A 17702-nucleotide genomic window follows, 5' to 3' on the forward strand; every position below is an offset into this window, starting at 1 on the left:
TGTTCCCGTTCAGTAACTAGCAGAAGAAAATCAGAATTCACTGTTTCATTTTACAGCTCTGCTGATTTATAAATAAATCATCCACACATGATGATTGATGTCTCCATATAAATAATTAAGTCTTGACCTTACATTATGACACTTGCTAAATTTTTTGGCACTTGAAACTAATGCTCAGAAAATTTCCTTGACACCAGACAAATAAAGGTGGTGCTACGTTCCCGCAGGAGGGGGAAGCCGGGTGATTGCTTACGCTCATTTTGTTCTATTTGATTCTATCGGCTAATTGATGATGATGTTTATTAATCTCTGTCACAGTCTGCACTATGGATTTATTTTTCATCTGTGATCGCTGCTGAAAAGTTTGCCCCGTTAGAACCAAACTTGGACTAGATTTGAAGCAGCCACGGTTTCACAGAGCTGCCACGGACTGCTGCGTAATCCGGCCTGGGTACTTCACACCTATTTTGGGTTTTAATTTACTTTGCTCAGCAGCAGAAGTCCGGGAGCCCGGGTGATGCCGCCGTTGTGTGCAGCTAGGCTAGGTAGCAGGTGTCAGCAAAAGTTTAATTTGGGAGCTCATGAATTCCAAAGAAGAGCTTAACGGTTATCCCCAGCACCGAGAGCTCCTGTGGCCTACTCCCGGAAAAGAGAAAATCCCGGGGACACGAGAGGAATTGATGAGAAGCCAGTCATCTGGCAAAATGAAATCTTCTCGGGATAAACTAGGGATAGGTTTTTCATCAAATGGTGAGCATCATTAATACACAAAATGGATTTAGCGACTACATCTCTGATTTTCCCTTACGAGACCATTAGGGTTTACCAGTCGCTCTCCCTCACTGACACTATACATACAGCCTATGCTCCGAAGAGCCGCAACTTTTAAATCTTACAGTAAAATCCATGCCTATCAGGGTCATCTTCTAACATATAAAAATGAGCATCTCTGATTCTTGTAAGCATGTGAATCCGTACACAACACAAGTCAGCTACAGACAGGAAGCTACATCACAATACAGCTTAACGGGGCTTTTCTAACCCCTCAGAAAGCTTCAACCAAAAAAAAAAAAATCACACTTACGGCTGTGCCCGGGCACCGTATTGTTCCTAGCTACTTCCTCAGCCAACACCAAAGGACCCCAGATGCCAGCGACGTGCCTGGTCCGTGTGGTCACCTCTCACCAGTGTGATAGTGCCAGGACGGTAGTGCGAAATTATTCTTTGCTGTGTTTTCCGCGTTTTCAATATGCAAGTTTTTAGTGGGAAGGAGGCTGTGCAAGGCGAGCGTTGCCAATATCATCTGGCAGAGTCGGAGGAACTCGGGACTCGCTGAGAAAATACCTGAGGGAAAACTGCGTAAAACAGATCCCTGCGCTGCTACCCATCAACTCCAGGAACGAGAAAGGGCACCAGGGCGCCCGGGCCCTCGAGCGCGGCGCAGCGCAGCGCAGCGCGGGGAGGCGGCTGTGCAGTCCGTTCAGGTGCGGCGTTTATCGGCTAGTTTATTTTGTATCCCGTTATTTGTGTCACATGGGAAAAAAAAAAAAAACCCTAAAAACCCACTAAGCCGTCTCCGGCAGCAGGTCAGCCGGGTTAAAAAGCCGGCGCCCTCCCGCCGCCCAGGCTGCGGTCCCGGCGCAGGGCGATGGGCGCGGCCGGCGCCGCAGCCGCCCGGGGCAAACGCCGCGCAGGGGCCGCCCGCCCGCGCGCGCGGTGAGGGGCGGCGGATCGGGCCGGGGCCGGGGGTCGGGGCCGGCCCCGCCGCAAGTTTCGGCACTTGGGCCAAGTGGCGCGGGGAAAAGTTGGGGAGCGGCGGCGCCGCGCCCGCGGAGAGGGGACGCCACTGACCTGCGCCGCGCCGGGCCGCGCCCGCGCCCCGCCGCTCCCCCGGCTCAGCGCATCCTCCGCGCCGCTGCCGGCTGCCGCGGCTCGGCTCGGCTCGGCGCGGCGCGGCTCGGCGCGGCTCCGCCCGGCGCGGCGCGGCGCGGCGCTCTCTGCCCGGCTGCGGCTCCGCGCGCGGGTCCTCCCCGGGCGGGGGCGGGGGGCTCGGCGGGGAGGAGAGACGCGGGACCACCCGCCCGCCGCCCCCGGCCCGGCCCGGCCCGGCCCGGCCCGCCTCCTCCCGCCGCCGCCGCCGCCGCCGCGCCCGGCCCCGCCCCGCTCCGCCCCGCCCCGCCCCGGCCCGGCCCCGGCCGCGGCCCCGGCCGCGGGCAGGTGCGGGAGGGGCGCGCCGCGGGTGTCGTTTGGTTGGCAAGTTTGCCACGTCCTCGGCGCGGCCCCCCCGCCCCCGCCGCTGAATTATGCACCGGCTGAAGGGCAAACGCCTGCTGTCGGGAACGGGGGGCTGCTTAAATAAGTGTGTACGTATGTGCGCACACGTCTCTTGCCAGCGAGCTCTGTAATAATCCTTGCGTCTCCCACTGAAATATTTCCACCCCCCAGCTGGAAAGTCGCACGAGGGGGAAGGTCCCAAGCCAGCCCCGGTGAGGCTCCTCTAGTCTTTCCCGGAGATTTTTTTTTGGGGGGGGGAGGGGGGAAGGTCTTCTTATATCTTGTTATTCTTCGTCGTAGATACAAGCTTCCTGCCAGTCGTGCCTTCCTCCAGTCTGCAATTTAAACAGTATTGAAAATACATATTTTCTCAGGCCGATTGTGGCTCCGAGTGGCTCGCAAAAGAGCGTGGTTGTGAACACAGACCCCAGAGGGGGGAAACAACAGGAGCGGGTGGAAGAGAATTGAAGCGCGGTCGGTCTGGGGCGGTGCGTGCGAATCCGAAGCCCCCCGCACCGCCTGGGAGCGGGAGCAGGCGCTAGGGACTCGCTGCGCTCCAGGCGGCTCTTGCACTCTCTGCTGGCTGTTTTCCACCCTCCAGCACCGGGAGGCTTTTCCTGCACGATTGTGCCTAATAAGAGCGAAACCGAGATAGGCCAGGAAATAACGCCGCGAATGGCCTCACGTGGCCTGTGTCACCGTCGCTGGGAGCGAAACCCAGGAGCAGGCAGGGTCGCGGGCGCTGAGCGCCGTGGCGCTGTGCCTCGGCGGTGGCGAGGGGGCGGCCGGGCCCGCGAGCGAGGCGGCGCGCTGCCGGCTGGGTGCTCTTCCTCCCCCCAAAAAACCGTTACATGCGTCGAGGTGGAGCGGAGCTCGGACGCTCTGAATACTTCCAGGTGTGACTTACAAATAAACTAGGACGTTTGTTCTTTGTCTGGGTGCGCAGCGATACATTATGCTTTGTCTGCTCCCTAGCAATCAATTATTCCAAGCAAGTAGGTGTTATTTATTAAAATATTGATTAAGGACCCAGTGCTGTAGTCTTTAAGCGGGTCAGATCTTCAGTGACGAGCGGATATGTACCCGACTGAGAGGTCGGGCTCGGGCTCGTTCTGCTGCAAGAGAAAAATGAAGCGCGCGCGCGCGCAGCAAGGTTTGCCGGGGCAGATGCGCTCCTGCCCCTCGGAGCTCAGCGGAAGAAGGAAACGTTTCTTACAAGAAAACCGCAATCATGGCTTTACTTCAGCTACTTCTGGCATAGTCTTTGTGGCGCAGGATGCGTAGATTTAACAGCAAAAAAAGAAATAAATGTAACTGGGGTAAGTGCATTGGGTTGCACAGTGTAAATTTAGAGCAGGCCCTGGTGTCTGCCGCCGTGGCGGGCAGCCGGGCGAACGCGGCGCCCTGCGGGCCAGCGCCCCTTCACGCCGCTGGCGGAAGCTGTCCCGCCAAGCCGGGGGCGGCCGCCCTTGCGAGCGGCGTGGGCAAAACGTGGCGCTGCGTGATGAAAAACGCCTTGGATGAATGAGCTTGAGGACAAAGCCCAGGTAAGGGTCCTGGCCCCAGGTACAGGGTAAAACGTGTTCTTTGCCCCAGACTCAGAAGGCTTCACAATTACAGTTTCTTCAGTTTTGTCTCCATTATTTGCAAAACGTTCTTGGAAATTTGAAAATAAGACATCTTTCTGCCCTGCTTTCTGGGGCTTATTACTGTAGTGGGGAGGGCTGGGTTTTTTTCCCCCTCTATGGCTAAGGGAACAGAAGGCAACACGGATCCCCTTTGTTTTCTCTTTTGTTTCTGTTCCTGACTGCTCAATAACATGAGCAGATAGGTGTATGGTTGTGGATCTAGTCTGGTTTTAGTTGCTATTACAAAGTTAGGAGGAGGAGCAAAAATCAAAATGCCTTAGTTTTGAGATGATAGAATCAAACAAGTTAAAACATTATAAAAAAATGTATATGTGCTTTATATAAGAAAAGAAAGCGCTTGGTGAATTGGTAGTCTATAGCAGTATAAGATTTTCATTCAGGTATTTATATAAAATGAGATTTCTTATTAATTTTGAGATTAAAACATGTTACAGGAAATGCAGTATTTACTGAAGGAATATACTGTTCTAATAATCTTTTGCATTATTAGTTGTACAGACACATACACTCGGGGTATAAGGAAATATTCCAGCGTATAATGTTAGTATTGAGGTTGTGTCCTGGTAATACTAGTAATGTGCTTATAATCAGCTTCGTTGGTTATCTTATGTTGCAAGTTGTGACCTAGAATCCTATATTCAATACTCTTTGAGTTAAAAGTCAGGAGAAAATTGTTAGCTTTTGTTTAGCCATAGGTAAATTCGACTTACATTTTCAGAGTTTTTGCTGTGGAAGGCTGAAAGACTCCTTGTGCAATGCAACGTTTGTGGGAGGGGGAAATTAATTGTGAAGTTATATTTTGGGGCTTAGACACATTTAAAATATTTCTGGTACAAAAATTTGGAAATTATTCATCTTGGTGATCTGGAGCCTGAGGTTTATAGAAATACTGTCTGAATGCTTTTGAAAAAAAAATTATTTCCCCCATCCTGCCCATGATTTGCAAAAAGACAAAGTTTTTTTATTCTATTTTATAGGCAAGTTCCTCTTATATGGAGTCTTTATTCATCTCTCAGAAAACAGCACAGAGAAAAATGAAGAGAACATATGGTGTCTTCTATCAGTCAGTCATCATTACTGCTTCTTCACACTATGTCATCAACCCACAAATAGCAAATGAGTGTGAATTTCTCCCTGCTGAAAGAGAAAAGAGAAAACTGGTGCGTGCAGCCAAGTAAAAAAAAATTAATAAATATTACAATAACCAGCAACTGGAAGATTATATAAAATATTAAAGACAATGAGAGTGCAGAGAAAAAAAACCCCTAACTATCAAACAACAGTATCAAACCTGCAAATGTTGAGCTGGAGCAGAACTCATGAATTTCTCTTGATTTGATAACTAAGCGTGAAATATTGATGGGACATAGCCTCTCTTGCCCATTCTTTATGAATGATTCTGTGCTATTTGAGGTGCTCAAACAGATAGTACTCTGCAAGACATGTAATGTAATAGTTTGTCTCTGGGGCATCCATAAAATCCAGAATTTCCTTTTTAAGCAGACATCTAGGAAAAATATAATTTTATTTAATTCCCCAATGTTCCTATTACATTGCTAGTGTAAAGCTTGCAATTCAACTCCTTATCTGCAAAGCCTCTCTGCCACTCTCAAAGTCTCTCGCAAAGAAATACATGACAAAGCAGCCATGGAAGCAGCTGCCAAAGGAACTTAATAAACCCCAACACTGGAAACGTCCGTCCCAGCTTTGGAAGGGATATTTCAAAACCAGTCTTCTATAGAAGCAGCAAAAGCAGCTGGTTTATGAAAAGAAAATAATACCGGCAACTGGGTAGGTTTCCTGAGATTGCGAGTCCGCTGAAGGTTAGTCTTCAGGCACCAGAATAACCTAAGAGCTCATTTTTATTTTCCGTCTCCCTCCTCTTCCCCCCTCTCGTTTAAATACAGCAGGGACACCCGGGCAGGAGCCGTCACTGACGCGCCGAGTGCTACATCCAGAGCGGTGCAGCAAGGCACAAAACCCAGAGCCTGAAGGGGAGGTCTGATCTAGGCCAGGTGATGTCCCAGATCCGTACTCCTTCCTTCCCTTTGGAGTCTTCCCTCCAAGAGCAGAACGTAACAGGCTGCGAGCGTGCCTGGAACTGAGCCCCGCAATCACACCGGGAGGCAAGCGCCTCTGCAAGCTCCTTTCGCTTCGCTGCGCAGCGGAAATAGGTGCATGCAGGATGGGTAGTAGAGCTACTGCTGAAATCACCACCTGGGACTACAGAGAACTAGAGTTAAATTTCTTCTGCGACCAGTCCCAGAATCCCACCTTTGCTGATGCTTCTTTAGAGTAGGCGTGCGTGACTATGAGAACTGAGCTTTCCTTTAAAGATCATCTTCTCAAAATTGCTTACCCTGTAGACGGCCACTGAAGGTGAGCGTGGCGGGTCGGGGAGTGGGATGGTGTCAGCTAGGGTTCGTGGAAGGAAGGAACAGCAGGAGGAATAGCACGGGGTTGGGTAGCGCTGCTGGAGATGCAAGTGAGCAGGATTGTTACTTGCTCCCTGAGAATAACAGTGAATCTTCTGGGAGTTAGCCAAAAATAAGAAAATATAGACTAACGCACTCTGTCTCTGGAGAAATGATTCTGCGTGTGTAGTGTCTGGGAGAGAGGAGAGGCAAGGCTTGTATGGAGAGGCAACGTCTTTACTAGAGCTAGCACTATTGCGGGGACAAACTGTTGGGTACACAAACCTTTCGCTGGGAACAAAATAAAAACCTCTGGAAAAATTGCAGAAACTTCAAAAAAAGGAGTTGGACATGTGTTAGATCATATGGTTCATCCTTAGGTAGCAGCAGAAAATAGTCCCCTAGAGACAAAGGACATCAGTTATTGAATAAAATATAGCCAAAAGGCCCGGAAGAAACAATGTGTTTTCAGAAGGGAAGCCTGAGAAGCCTTTGATTTAGTCTAAGTAAAACCAGCTGGATCTGCCAAACTCAGAATCCCAAAAAAATCTCCCTCAAAGCTGCTGCAAGGGAGCTCCGGCTGCGTCGCTAGCCCGGGGCGACCGGAGCGCTGGCCCCCGTCCTCGGCACCGCAGGTACCTCCCGGGCGGGTGCCAAAACGGAGCGCTGAAGCAAGACATACGGAGAGGTATGTGGCTGTAGTCCCTATGACAGCATATAAGGGCCAGGGGATTGGCGTATTTTACTTCTCCGTTTTGGGTGTCCCCGAAGAACGGCGGCTGAAATGCGGTGACTTCGCAGGGGCTGGATCTAAGGAGCTTTGCCCTGTAGGGTTGGGTCTCTCCCTAGGACGTAATTTGTTACGAGCGAAACCATGCGCTATTCTACCTTTGAATAAATCGGATTTATTCAAATCCAGGTCAGTTCTGGCATTTACAGCTTGGGGGTTTCCTGGGAGTTATTTGACTGTCCTGGATGTATTTGCTTTGTCGTTTCCAGCGACTGTAAAACTCAGGAGTGAATTCGTACGCGCCTCAATATTGTCCGTGTTTGGGCAAGAAACGGGAGCCCGACCTAGCAGTACGGCGGTGGCCTGCCTGGCCGGGCGGCCGGGCTGACCCCCGGCGCGTTCCTCTGTGGGGATGAGCGGAAGGAATCACACTGGAAAGATAAATCAGAAACTAATATGCTTAATGCTAGCCAGCAAAAGTGAGCCTCTGTTCCTGGCAGGATCGCTCCATCCCCGAATAAACGCGTCAGAGCTCGGTCACAGGTGACATAAACAAGTTCCTTTTTAGGCTGCAAGGAACTGGGGCAGCTCCCTTGACATTTGGATTCGTTCCTCTGGATTTTGTGCAGTTTGCAAGTTGGTGGGATGACACAGCAGAGCGGAAACACGGTGCAGGCGCGTGGGTCTGCTCCTAAGGAAGAGCCTGTCTGAGGACCTACCAAAGGCAAATAGGTAAATAGTATAATAAAAATAATGCTTTTCCTAGCCTCAGGTTAGGCCTAGCTTCTGCTTCTTCCCTTATGTTAGACCTTGCCTTTCTTCAGCCTGTCTCCCCTTCCACCCTGTGCTCAGAGATAAAATGGATTTAACCCCCTTACGGAGGGGGGGTGCCTCGACACCAGACCGCCCATCTCACTCGGGAAACAAATATTCCTCTGGCCAGATCTCCCTCCCACCTCTTTTTTTTTTCCTTTGCTGCTTCTTTCTTTTCTTTCTCATGACAATATTACTAGTTCAACCTTTTCTAATGTAATATATAATGTAAAGAATTGATTTTGCACGTGGTTCATGCAGAGAGGGGGCTGAGTCTGTGAAAGAAGCCAATATTTCTTGTTCCTCCTTCTACCATTCTTTTGTATTTATTGTGCTGTTTTCAATAAACAATTAAAGTAAGTACAAGTCTTGCAGCCAACTAATCTGTTTCCTTGAATATTCATAGCGCGAAATAGGAACAACTTCCTCTGGAACTGTTATAAAATACAAGGCTTCATTACATGATACCATTCCTTGTTTCACCAGCACTTTCACCAGCTGAAATAATGAGATGAAAAAAACAGCGGGCAAAGGGGAAGCCACAGATTTCGTTCTGGTCTTGCGTAACCTCTTTGGTTGGGTTTTTGTTTGCAAACCCAAGGTGCTTGAGATTCAGGTCACTCCTCCGCCATCCCCCGGCAGTGGTAGGCGTGTGTGTGAATGCATCAGAGAGGAGAGATAAATGACTCACATTATGATCCATCTTTATTTCAAATAATACTCAGCAAAAGTGAGAGGGTGGCTTTTGTGTTGCAAAACCTTGTTGATTTAATTTTTATTTTGCAGAGCCAGGCATGGTTTGGGTAGAAATACTATATATCTTAACACACAGAGGGTGAGGGCAGCACCGACCTGTGATTTTAGTTTGGCCAGCTTCTCCAAGAAAAGCTAGCAGATCAATTTAGAAAAAAAAAAACAAAACTAAACTATTTTTGGCCTGCATTTTTTTCCCTGATTCTTCCCTCAAAGTTTTCACTTCTGAAGAGGCATCATCATTTAGTCTTATTATAGATAATAGACTCTGAAGGATAAGAAGGCAAAAATCCTGGCTATTGACATATGTGATGCAAACCAGCTCTTATTTCCTTCTTAAATCGAGGATTGTGGAATACTATAGCAGATGTCTTGTCAACTGTGTCACGCGTACTGTTGTCTTTTTACAGTCGGATGTGGCCTAGGTGCACAGGTTTTCCTTAGATCTAAAGCAGTGATGCTGCCAGGATCCGGCTTACCTTCCAACCTGAATTTTGAATCACAAAAGCATTTCCAAGGTCACTTCCTGGGATACCTTTGGATTTTCATCACTTTTGACCATCTGGACTAGATGAGCAAGGTGGTATCATTGAACTCCTTTGTGAACAACTATCCGTATGATAGCGGGAAGAATGACTTTAGACGTTGTGAAAAAGGGAGGGAGCAGCTCAGGGTTGAATCACCATTTCAGTTTTATTTTGAGCTGAACAATGTAACCTTTCAAATTCACAAAGCGTTGTCAGTTCCTATAACCCTTTATTGGTCTGCTTGGTTTTGATTCCTGTTTATTCTCCAAGGGGAAATAGGTTTTGGCATCTTCTAGCCTGAACACTGTCATCTCTTATTGTAGGAATAAGGTGAGTAAGAATTACTTGTGTGAGCAAGATTTAATTTCCTGGGCACTTAGGAAAAAGAAGAACAGGGATATCTGTATATTTTGATTCCAGCTTTCTGTCCATTCTGGAAATAAAGGGAGCGAGAACACAAGCTGCTGCATTTGTGTGGTTGCACTAAAATAGCAGCTTGTGTTTACACGTTCACTTTCCATTCGGAGGCTGCTGGCTGCGTAGCTCGAAGCACAGATTTAGGATGTGGTGAGTACCTGTTTTTGTGGGCCCTGTTACGGGGCCCCGAGCAGCCAACACATAAACACATCTCCTTCTGATGTGCGTGCCAGCTTCTGGGGCAAAGGCACAGGGCACTGGGGATTTCATTTTGTCTTTACACGTGCCAGAAAAGGAGTATGTTCTGAAATAGAAGAGAAAGAAATAATTTTTGCTCCAGCTCCCTGAAACTAATCTTCCTTATAAAGTTCGGTGTCTCTTTTAAGGTACAAGTGTGTTACTATAACACCGTGCTGAAATTCACTTTTATATCGTGTGGGGCCAGACTGGGCCCTCGTGTTCATTCTGGATGGTTTCTTGGTATGCCACATGCCTCCTTAGTCTGCAAGTCCTTAAAAAGCACGGTAAAGCACTAAGAAACATTTTAGCACAGCCGATGTGACGCCTTGCGAGCAGCCCCGCTGCAGTGTGAGGCTCTCGCAGTCTTTTATCTAATTCATTCACACGGATCCCTATTAAAGGTAATAAATCCCTAATAAATCACTGGATGGCTTCCACCAATGCTGGTGCTGCAAACACAGTAGCGTACTGGAGAGGCTAGTCTGGAGAGCCATCCTTTCTTAACAATTCACGTTCTGGTTGTGACGCTGCAGCTGAGGAGTAAAGGAACTCCCCTGCCTCCCAATCCCAACTTTTCTGGAGAGGCCAAATTAGGATCTGAATCTAGATTGTCGCTTTGCAAGTCAGGCTGTTTTCTAATAAACACAATGTTCAATTATTTGACTTGCCGTACTCTAAGAAGCAATGGTACAGATCACCGGTGGAAATTCAATGATAATATGTCAACCCTTTTTCATTAAGCGTGACGGCTCGCGTTGCGACAGCTCTTTTGCGGCTGTCAGAATACAGTAAACTTTTTGTTTGAACCCATGGGGTCCTCAAAGTTTATTTCGTTACAGAGTATAATATCTCCTAATGGAAACTAGGTAATGGTAGTGTCAAGAACCAGCAAACAGGAGTTTTTGTATCACAAGAAAACTCAATTTTAATTAATCTTTTCAAAGTAATTCAATTGAGTCTTCAAAAGGAACATATTTCTGCTTTTCCCTACAGTTTTGTACACTGATTCTGCATATTTTATATCTGTAATTTAGTAGTCTGAGCGTACCTCTAAATAGAAAGCAAGAGATACATGTTAGACCGTATCTTTGGAGATTTGCTTGTAGGAAAGGATTGGATCTTTTCATATTAGCAGGACCACTGCATTTAGTGCAGCACAAGGATCTTGATGTTTTTTCCTGTGTCTTATTCTCCCTCTTTCCCTCCAGCAGTTTGTGTGTATGTACGTATATACATACACATATATAAATGAAAGTGTATTCTTTAGTTTTTCTGTGGTAAGGGCTTCTTCTGACTTCTAATTGAAGTGTGAGAGACATGTCTTTGTTACTTCCTCTGCATCCATTTAGCAGCACAAGAAAGAATTATGTGTCAGCTTATATGAGTGTGGTATATGTGTGTTTAGTCTCAGTCTATATCTACAACCTACTGAGCCTGATGTAATAGCTCATGCATGGGTGACAGCCAGTTTAGGAATGATCCACTATAAAATGGAAAGAAAATACGCAGAATGTATACACTTATGGTATTATCTCCTTTTAGCTAGTTCCCCCTCGGCCCCCCTGAAGAACTACTTTCTACATTTTTATTCTGATCGTCTTTAGGACTGAAAAAATGATCCCTTGGTTTTCACTGTTGTTTTTATGGCATAGCTTTTAATTAAAGCACTTCTGTTTCACAGACAATGTTGTATTGACTACGATGGGACATGTGTTGCCTAGATGTGCTGCCTCCACCAGTGGCAAACAGTGTGGTCTGTCCTAAAAGGATGGGGGTGGGAGGTAGGAGAGGATTCAGTTGCTCTGGGTGTAAAATGTATAAAACCACATGATCTCCAAGTAGTAGCTGTTGACTGACCCCCAGGTGCTGCACACGTGCCCGAGGGATTCCCGTGAAAGCGAGGGCCTGAGCAGCCGAGCGCGTGAAGGAAGGTGCAACCGGCCCCACGGCGCAGCACGCGCCCCGGAGCGGGGCACCTAGCGCGCCCGCTCCCCCTCTGCCCGTCCGCTGCAGCCGGCAGTAGAAAATAAACTAACACATTCCTTTTAATCTTAGGCCAAGAAGAGCAGCATATATTGCTCATCTGGCAACGCGGGGTGTCGGCGTCATCTCTGGAAGAAAGGGGAACCCAGCTTTGCAGAACAGGAGCCCGACGAAAGGTGCGCGGCACGGCTATGGAAACGAGAGGGGCCGAGTGCCTGGCAGTCAGGCGGGAAACGCGCCGTTTATTTCCCATCTCACTCGCTCCTTAGCTTTATTTAAAACTGTTTTGATAACAGGAGGCTTCCGGCTTTGGGAATTTAGCACAGGGAGGGGAGAACTCTAAGGTTATGTATTGCCGCCTCTGTATGTAGATTTAACATGGCTTTTGTTGTACAGTACAACTTGAATTCAGATGCGCTCCTTCCCCGCGCCGCAGTAGGTACTACATCTAGCCGGAAAGCTTCAGTGGCGTGGGGCAGGGATAAAAAGGAGGAGCAAAGAGTTGAAGGGGAAAAGGAGAAAAGAAAATGGATCAATAGAAAATCAAATAAAAAATAGAAAGGGTGGTGAAGAGAAAGAGGAAAGAATGAAGGAGTAGGTTGTACATTAGAAAAAAAGAAGAGAAAACAGGGAAGTGGCTTGAAGATATAAAGAAACTGCATTCTTCCAAAAAATGAGAATCTCCAGGGACCAACAGAACAAGGAATACTGATAGTGCGCTGCTGTAAGAAAAACTGAGCGATGGGAAGGGTAAGAGGGAAAGCCTAAAAGTAAAAGTGAAGATAAACGGAAAAAGAAGGGAGAGTGCTTTCGAAAGTGGGTGAGGCGCTGGGTTATGCCCTGGGTGCAGAGAGGCTGGTCGTCCCTGCGCGGAGGGCCGGGCAGGACGGAAGCGCGAGGCTGGACCTGCTGCTAGAACTCCCACTTTTCTAAGGAATACGCGAAAAGAGCTTGACTGTATTGTATTTATGGGCTATTTGTTTGACATGCTGTAAAAACTTGCTTTTCATTAAGCGAGGAGAGAAAGTGAATCGAAGATAATAGTCTAAAAGAAAGTATCTTTTCCTCAGCATACGTAATGAAGGAGTCGTGCTGGAGCAGTGGAGGCAGCAGAAGGAGCCAGAGCGAGCGTCTGGGCGAGCCGACCCCGCGTATCAGAGATGCCCTAACAGTGGCCATCGGATCAGCTAATAATTAAACCCAACAGTGGTTAGCTTTTATCCTTTGGGTGCTTTTGAAATCACTCTTTCAAGGACTGTGCCTACAGATGTGACTTTAACACTGTATTTTTTTTCCAGGAAGCACCTTAACAGCACTGCCAAGCACTGAGTTAGGTCCAGTACTGCAGCAAGGGAAAGACTGGTGACTTTGGAGGATGTTTCTTTGGAGCACGGTTCAAAAGAGAGGCTGAAGGCTGACAGCTACTTCTGATTCCTGCTGGAACAAATCCCTCCGCTTTTGGTAGCTCTACAGCTGTGATGAGTTGTCTCATCCAGCAGCAGGGGGCATGAAACAGAGACAAAATAAACAGCCAGAGGGCAGCTTGGGGAGGTGGATGAGGTATCAGCAAGTGGAGTGAGCCCTAGTGGTCAAAAGAAGTAACCACAGAATTGCTTGTTCTCTTCAGTGACTTTGTCATTTGCTCTCTCACCCTTGCTGAGTTTTAACCAGCTTTTTGAGCTTGTCCTCCTGCGTAGCCTGGAAATCTCACATTGCCTCTGTCGGTGATGGAAGAGGGAGATGTGGCTGCGTACGCTGGCGGCTCCCAGTGCTCGGCACGGAGGGATGTTGACATCCTTGGCTGGTTGCTTCTCCTCCACTGGTGGCTGGGCTGAAAGGGGGACTGCTGTGAAAGAGTGCTCAGCAAAAACAGCTGTGGAGGAATGGTTGCACTGATAGGTAATAAAAAGCCCTTTCATATTGATGTTGAGAATATGCTGAATGTTAGCAAGGCAAAAAGAGAGTGGCTGAATGCTAGCTAGGAGCAGTTTACAGTTTGAGGCCGTCAGCTGGTGTTTAGGAGGTGAGGCAGCATGGGTTGTGGGTCTGCTGGGGAGATGCTGAAGCTGCGATTTGCTGTGGCTGATGCAGAGCCAGTGAGAGGCAGGTTTTAAATTCAGGAACTACTGAGATCCAGCTGAGTTGTCTAAACAAGCTAGCTCTCACATGTGTCCCAGTGGGCCACCCTGGACAGGGGACAACTGAGGACCTGGCTAAATCGGTGCTGGCTGCTCAGGCACCCTGCGGCATCCAGCATGGTCAGTGTTGTCTTGGGCTCTGCTCGGCCCTGGGCAGCAGCTGCATGGCCACGAGATTTAATTTTTATGTTGCTGTGGTCTTGCAGTTTAGAGTACTCAAAATAATGATGATAACCCTGAAATGCAAGGACCCTGGTCCCAGGCCCCCAGCAAGGTGGTGCTGGTGCCTGGCTGGTCCCAGCAGAGCTGGCCCCGGCGGTGACGTACGGCACATGCCAAAATCAGCAGCCAGGTTTCATCTCTCCTCCTCTACTGCTTTGGCCTAGTGAACTCTGGTTCCTAAACCAGGACAGCAAGGAAGGTTGTCCAAACAGACCTTGCCTCTAATTTAAATTGCTGGCTAACACAATTAAACCCTGACGTGATACTAGTGCCACCTCCTCCTTATGCAACGCTCTTCACCAGTAGCTCTCAGCAGTGTTAGTTTGAGCTACGATTCAGACCCTCACCTATGGCATCTCCTCACCCAGATAAACTGGGTTGCCATGTCTATACTAGAAGTATTTATTATCACATAAACCCTCCCCTTTTGTCTTAATATACAACTCTGATGCAATATGGTAAATTTGCCCATGGAGTAAATTATGGACAAGCTGAGCTAACGGGTACGTAGAGAGGTGGGAAGGACGGGCTGCTGAGGGGTTGTGGCGTAGAACAAATGTCTGGAGTCTTTTGCTCTGTCTCGACAAAGAGCTGCATCTCTTCGAAAACAAAATAGATGAATGAAGGTGAGGATCATGTGCTCAGCTGCTTTAATTCCTATGAGAATGCTGGGACTGAGGAAAAACAGGAGTTTAGGGAAAAAAAAAAAATTTCTTTAATGGCTGATTCCTAAGAAATATATTCCAAAAATTAGATAACTAATGAAGAAACCAAAGGGAAAATCCAGCAATGTTCAAACTTCTTCATGACAGGCAGGAAATAGAAGCCTTTTTTTTTTTTTGCATGGAAGTGAAGGAGAACTGTTGGAAAAATCAATTCAGAGTTTATGCCATTGCGCGGTGTGGCTCGTGTCTCATCTGCTACCTCTTAAGAGGCAATGTTTAGTTACAGTCTCCTATTTACTTCAACTTTTTTTTCCCCCTGAGTGTGTGTAATTTAAAGTCATTTGAAGAGCTGGAAGTGAGAAATGAGCTGTCGCAGGTCACTCCCTTAAAATTTGGGCCTTAATGACAGGCAGAACGGGGCTCGTTTCAGTTGCACCCCAGGCAGTCTCTGATTTTGCACAGCTCCTTTGGGCCCAGCTTTTTATAGTGCTGCCCTGGGAAGGCAATAGTCGTCATCCTCCCCTTCCTGAAGGGCGAAGGGGGCAGGTTCATCCCTGCTTGCCGCCAGGGCAGGGGGGTTGCACCGGCAGTGCATTTGGTATGTGAAGAAAGCTATTGCTTTCTTTACCAAGTGGGTGTGATATGGTGAGCAGTGTGAGGCCTTTTGTTTCCGCAGAGGAAACTGTGAAGCGGTTTTCCCCCTTACCCACCCCCACGTCGCAAGCACTTGGTTTGAGATGAGCTCTGTCTGGTTTGGGAGATGGCTGGTCGCTAGGTCCGAGCCCGGTGTCGGCTCGGGAGGGAGAGCCGGCGCGGCTGCAGAAACCTTCCTGCACAGCCGGGTGGGAGATGGGCATCAGCCATGCGGGGGTGTTTCTTCTCTCTTCCACAGACTTTGCCTGGGGCATCAAACGTATTTTATAAACCTCTGGGTGGTTTTCCCATGTTTCTTGTCAGTGCGTGGACTGCCAGCCTCGTGCCTTGGGTTGTCTGCCCAAGCTGGGAACTGTGACAATTAAACCAAATTCCTAGTTTGTGCAAAATGCCTCGGTGTCTCCGTCTGACTTGTGACATGTGAGTGTCCCAGGTGGACTTTCCAAGAGGATGAGCAATCTCCTAATGCACGTCCCGTTGCGAATCCTGCTTGCAGCCAGGCTGGTTGCACGGGCGAGAGGCGTCTAGGTGTCACAGGTAGAGGAAATGTGTCAGGTGCAATCATCTGTGCTGCCTTTAGCAAATGCAGTGCTAGGATCAGAGGTCTAAAACTCAAGTAAATAGAACAGAACAACCAATATGAGGTCTAAAATAAAATGTTCTGACTCGGGGCTAGAGGATAGGCTCATCTTCTTTCCTACTTCAGTTTCACTTGTTCACTTGCTCCCTTTATTTCTTTCTTTCTTCCACTGGCTTATGGGCTTTCAGTAGCATTTTTTATTCTTAGGGGATATAAAATAAATAATTAAAATCCCAACCTTTGTGATTTGCTCTGTATTGACAAAGCCTGATGGATTCGCTGCTGAAGGCGCTGACTGCTCTCCAGCACAGACAAAGCTGGCAGAGAAGAGGATTTTTGCTGGGTACATAAAGCTACCCATTTTGGTGACTTAAAACTTTGAATTAACACCATCAAAAGTTGCTTTTATTCTGGCCTCTTTGAAACCATTTCTCCCTAAAGAAGTCCCAGCAGGCCCCAGGGAGTCGTTATACCACTGCACCGTTTCAGTACCGTAAGCTCTCCAGGGCATGGACCATCTCATCCGATAGGGCTGGGAAGTGTTCAGCCCAATGGGTCTAATCCCGTGTGCTGCTCTAGGTACTATTAGTTTCAAATACTAAGTAGCAATAATAATCATTAATATGAAGAGACATAATAATGGTGTTTAGGCAATAGTATCACTGAAAGCTATTCCCACGCCAACTGCCTCAGCCATTTTGCTGTAAAGCTCTTCCAAAAATGACAGCAGGAAATAGGAAAAGTATCTTTTTTTAAAAAACTTTCAAAAAATTTTTCTTCAGAACAACACAACTATTTTTGCTCAAGCTGTCAAAGAAAAAACAATCGCATTGAGGCAGAGACAAAGCTTAAAACATCTCAACTGGAGCAGGAGCTGTTAGGCAGAGTTATGAGCGGCTAAAGGGTGGCTCTGTGCAGGCTCCAGCCCTCCAGGGCTCCCGTCAGCACTGGCTCTGCTCCAGCCTGGTTCCTTACAGGAGAAGTAACGACGGAGGGAAGATGCCTGCGACGCTTGGATGTTGGGAGACAGCAGGAAGAGAAAACGAGAGTCTGGATAAAGCTGTGCACCGTCGCCGACTGGTCTGTAGCATGCGGGAGATGGGTATGATTAGGCTCAAATCTCTTTTCATGCAGATGAAATGCCTTTGACTTGAAGGGAGCCAGGCCTTGCTGGGCCTCAGCATCAGGGACAGTGGGATGATGCCATGGCAATCTGTGGCCTCTCTAATGAGCAGGATATTCTGCCATGGTGGCCTCAGCCAACAAACGTTGTGCGAGGCTCAGCTGAGGCTTAACCACCGGGGACCAATTCCCCCTGCTGGAGCTGAGAGCCAGATCTTCTGTCATGAAAGAAAACGAGGAAAGAAAGTGATGTGAGATCGGAGACCTGCAGGATCTTGTCTTGTGGAGTGTCCAAAGGGGTGGTGAAGCTGTCCAGGAAAAGGTTTAGTCCAGCTTTGCTGCTGCTTCTATGCAGGCAGGCAGCATGCCTGAAAGCCTGGTTTGAAGCCCATTTCAGATGGGGATGTCATTACTAATACTCTGTAATTGCTGAATCTTGTCCCAGTAATCCTGCAGTCATGTCTGTGGAGGATTTTACTGAAAGCTCTCTAAAGCACAGCCCTGGTTTAAGGCAGCCTCCC

General features: G+C 48.1%; 1 protein-coding gene and 1 long non-coding RNA gene across 3 annotated transcripts in view; one reads left to right on the forward strand and one right to left on the reverse strand.

Annotated features, from left to right (window-relative positions):
• CHST8 (carbohydrate sulfotransferase 8) overlaps positions 1–1643 on the reverse strand; it is a 186647-nt gene extending 185004 nt beyond the window's left edge. For both annotated transcript variants that reach the window (XM_068955613.1, XM_068955614.1), the window contains exon 1: positions 1085–1643. The gene's annotated coding sequence lies outside the window, so the exon portion shown is untranslated. The remainder of the gene's footprint in view (positions 1–1084) is intronic.
• On the forward strand, positions 1392–16259 carry LOC104146383 (uncharacterized). The gene is made up of 6 exons (XR_694676.2): positions 1392–1484; positions 4901–5714; positions 5831–7799; positions 11873–11976; positions 12871–13009; positions 13099–16259. It is a non-coding gene; the product is annotated as an uncharacterized lncRNA (long non-coding RNA).
• Positions 16260–17702: the final 1443 nt, after the last annotated feature.

The sequence above is a fragment of the Struthio camelus genome, chromosome 10, assembly GCF_040807025.1.
Source record: "Struthio camelus isolate bStrCam1 chromosome 10, bStrCam1.hap1, whole genome shotgun sequence".
In the NCBI taxonomy this organism is placed as follows: Eukaryota; Metazoa; Chordata; class Aves; order Struthioniformes; family Struthionidae; genus Struthio; species Struthio camelus.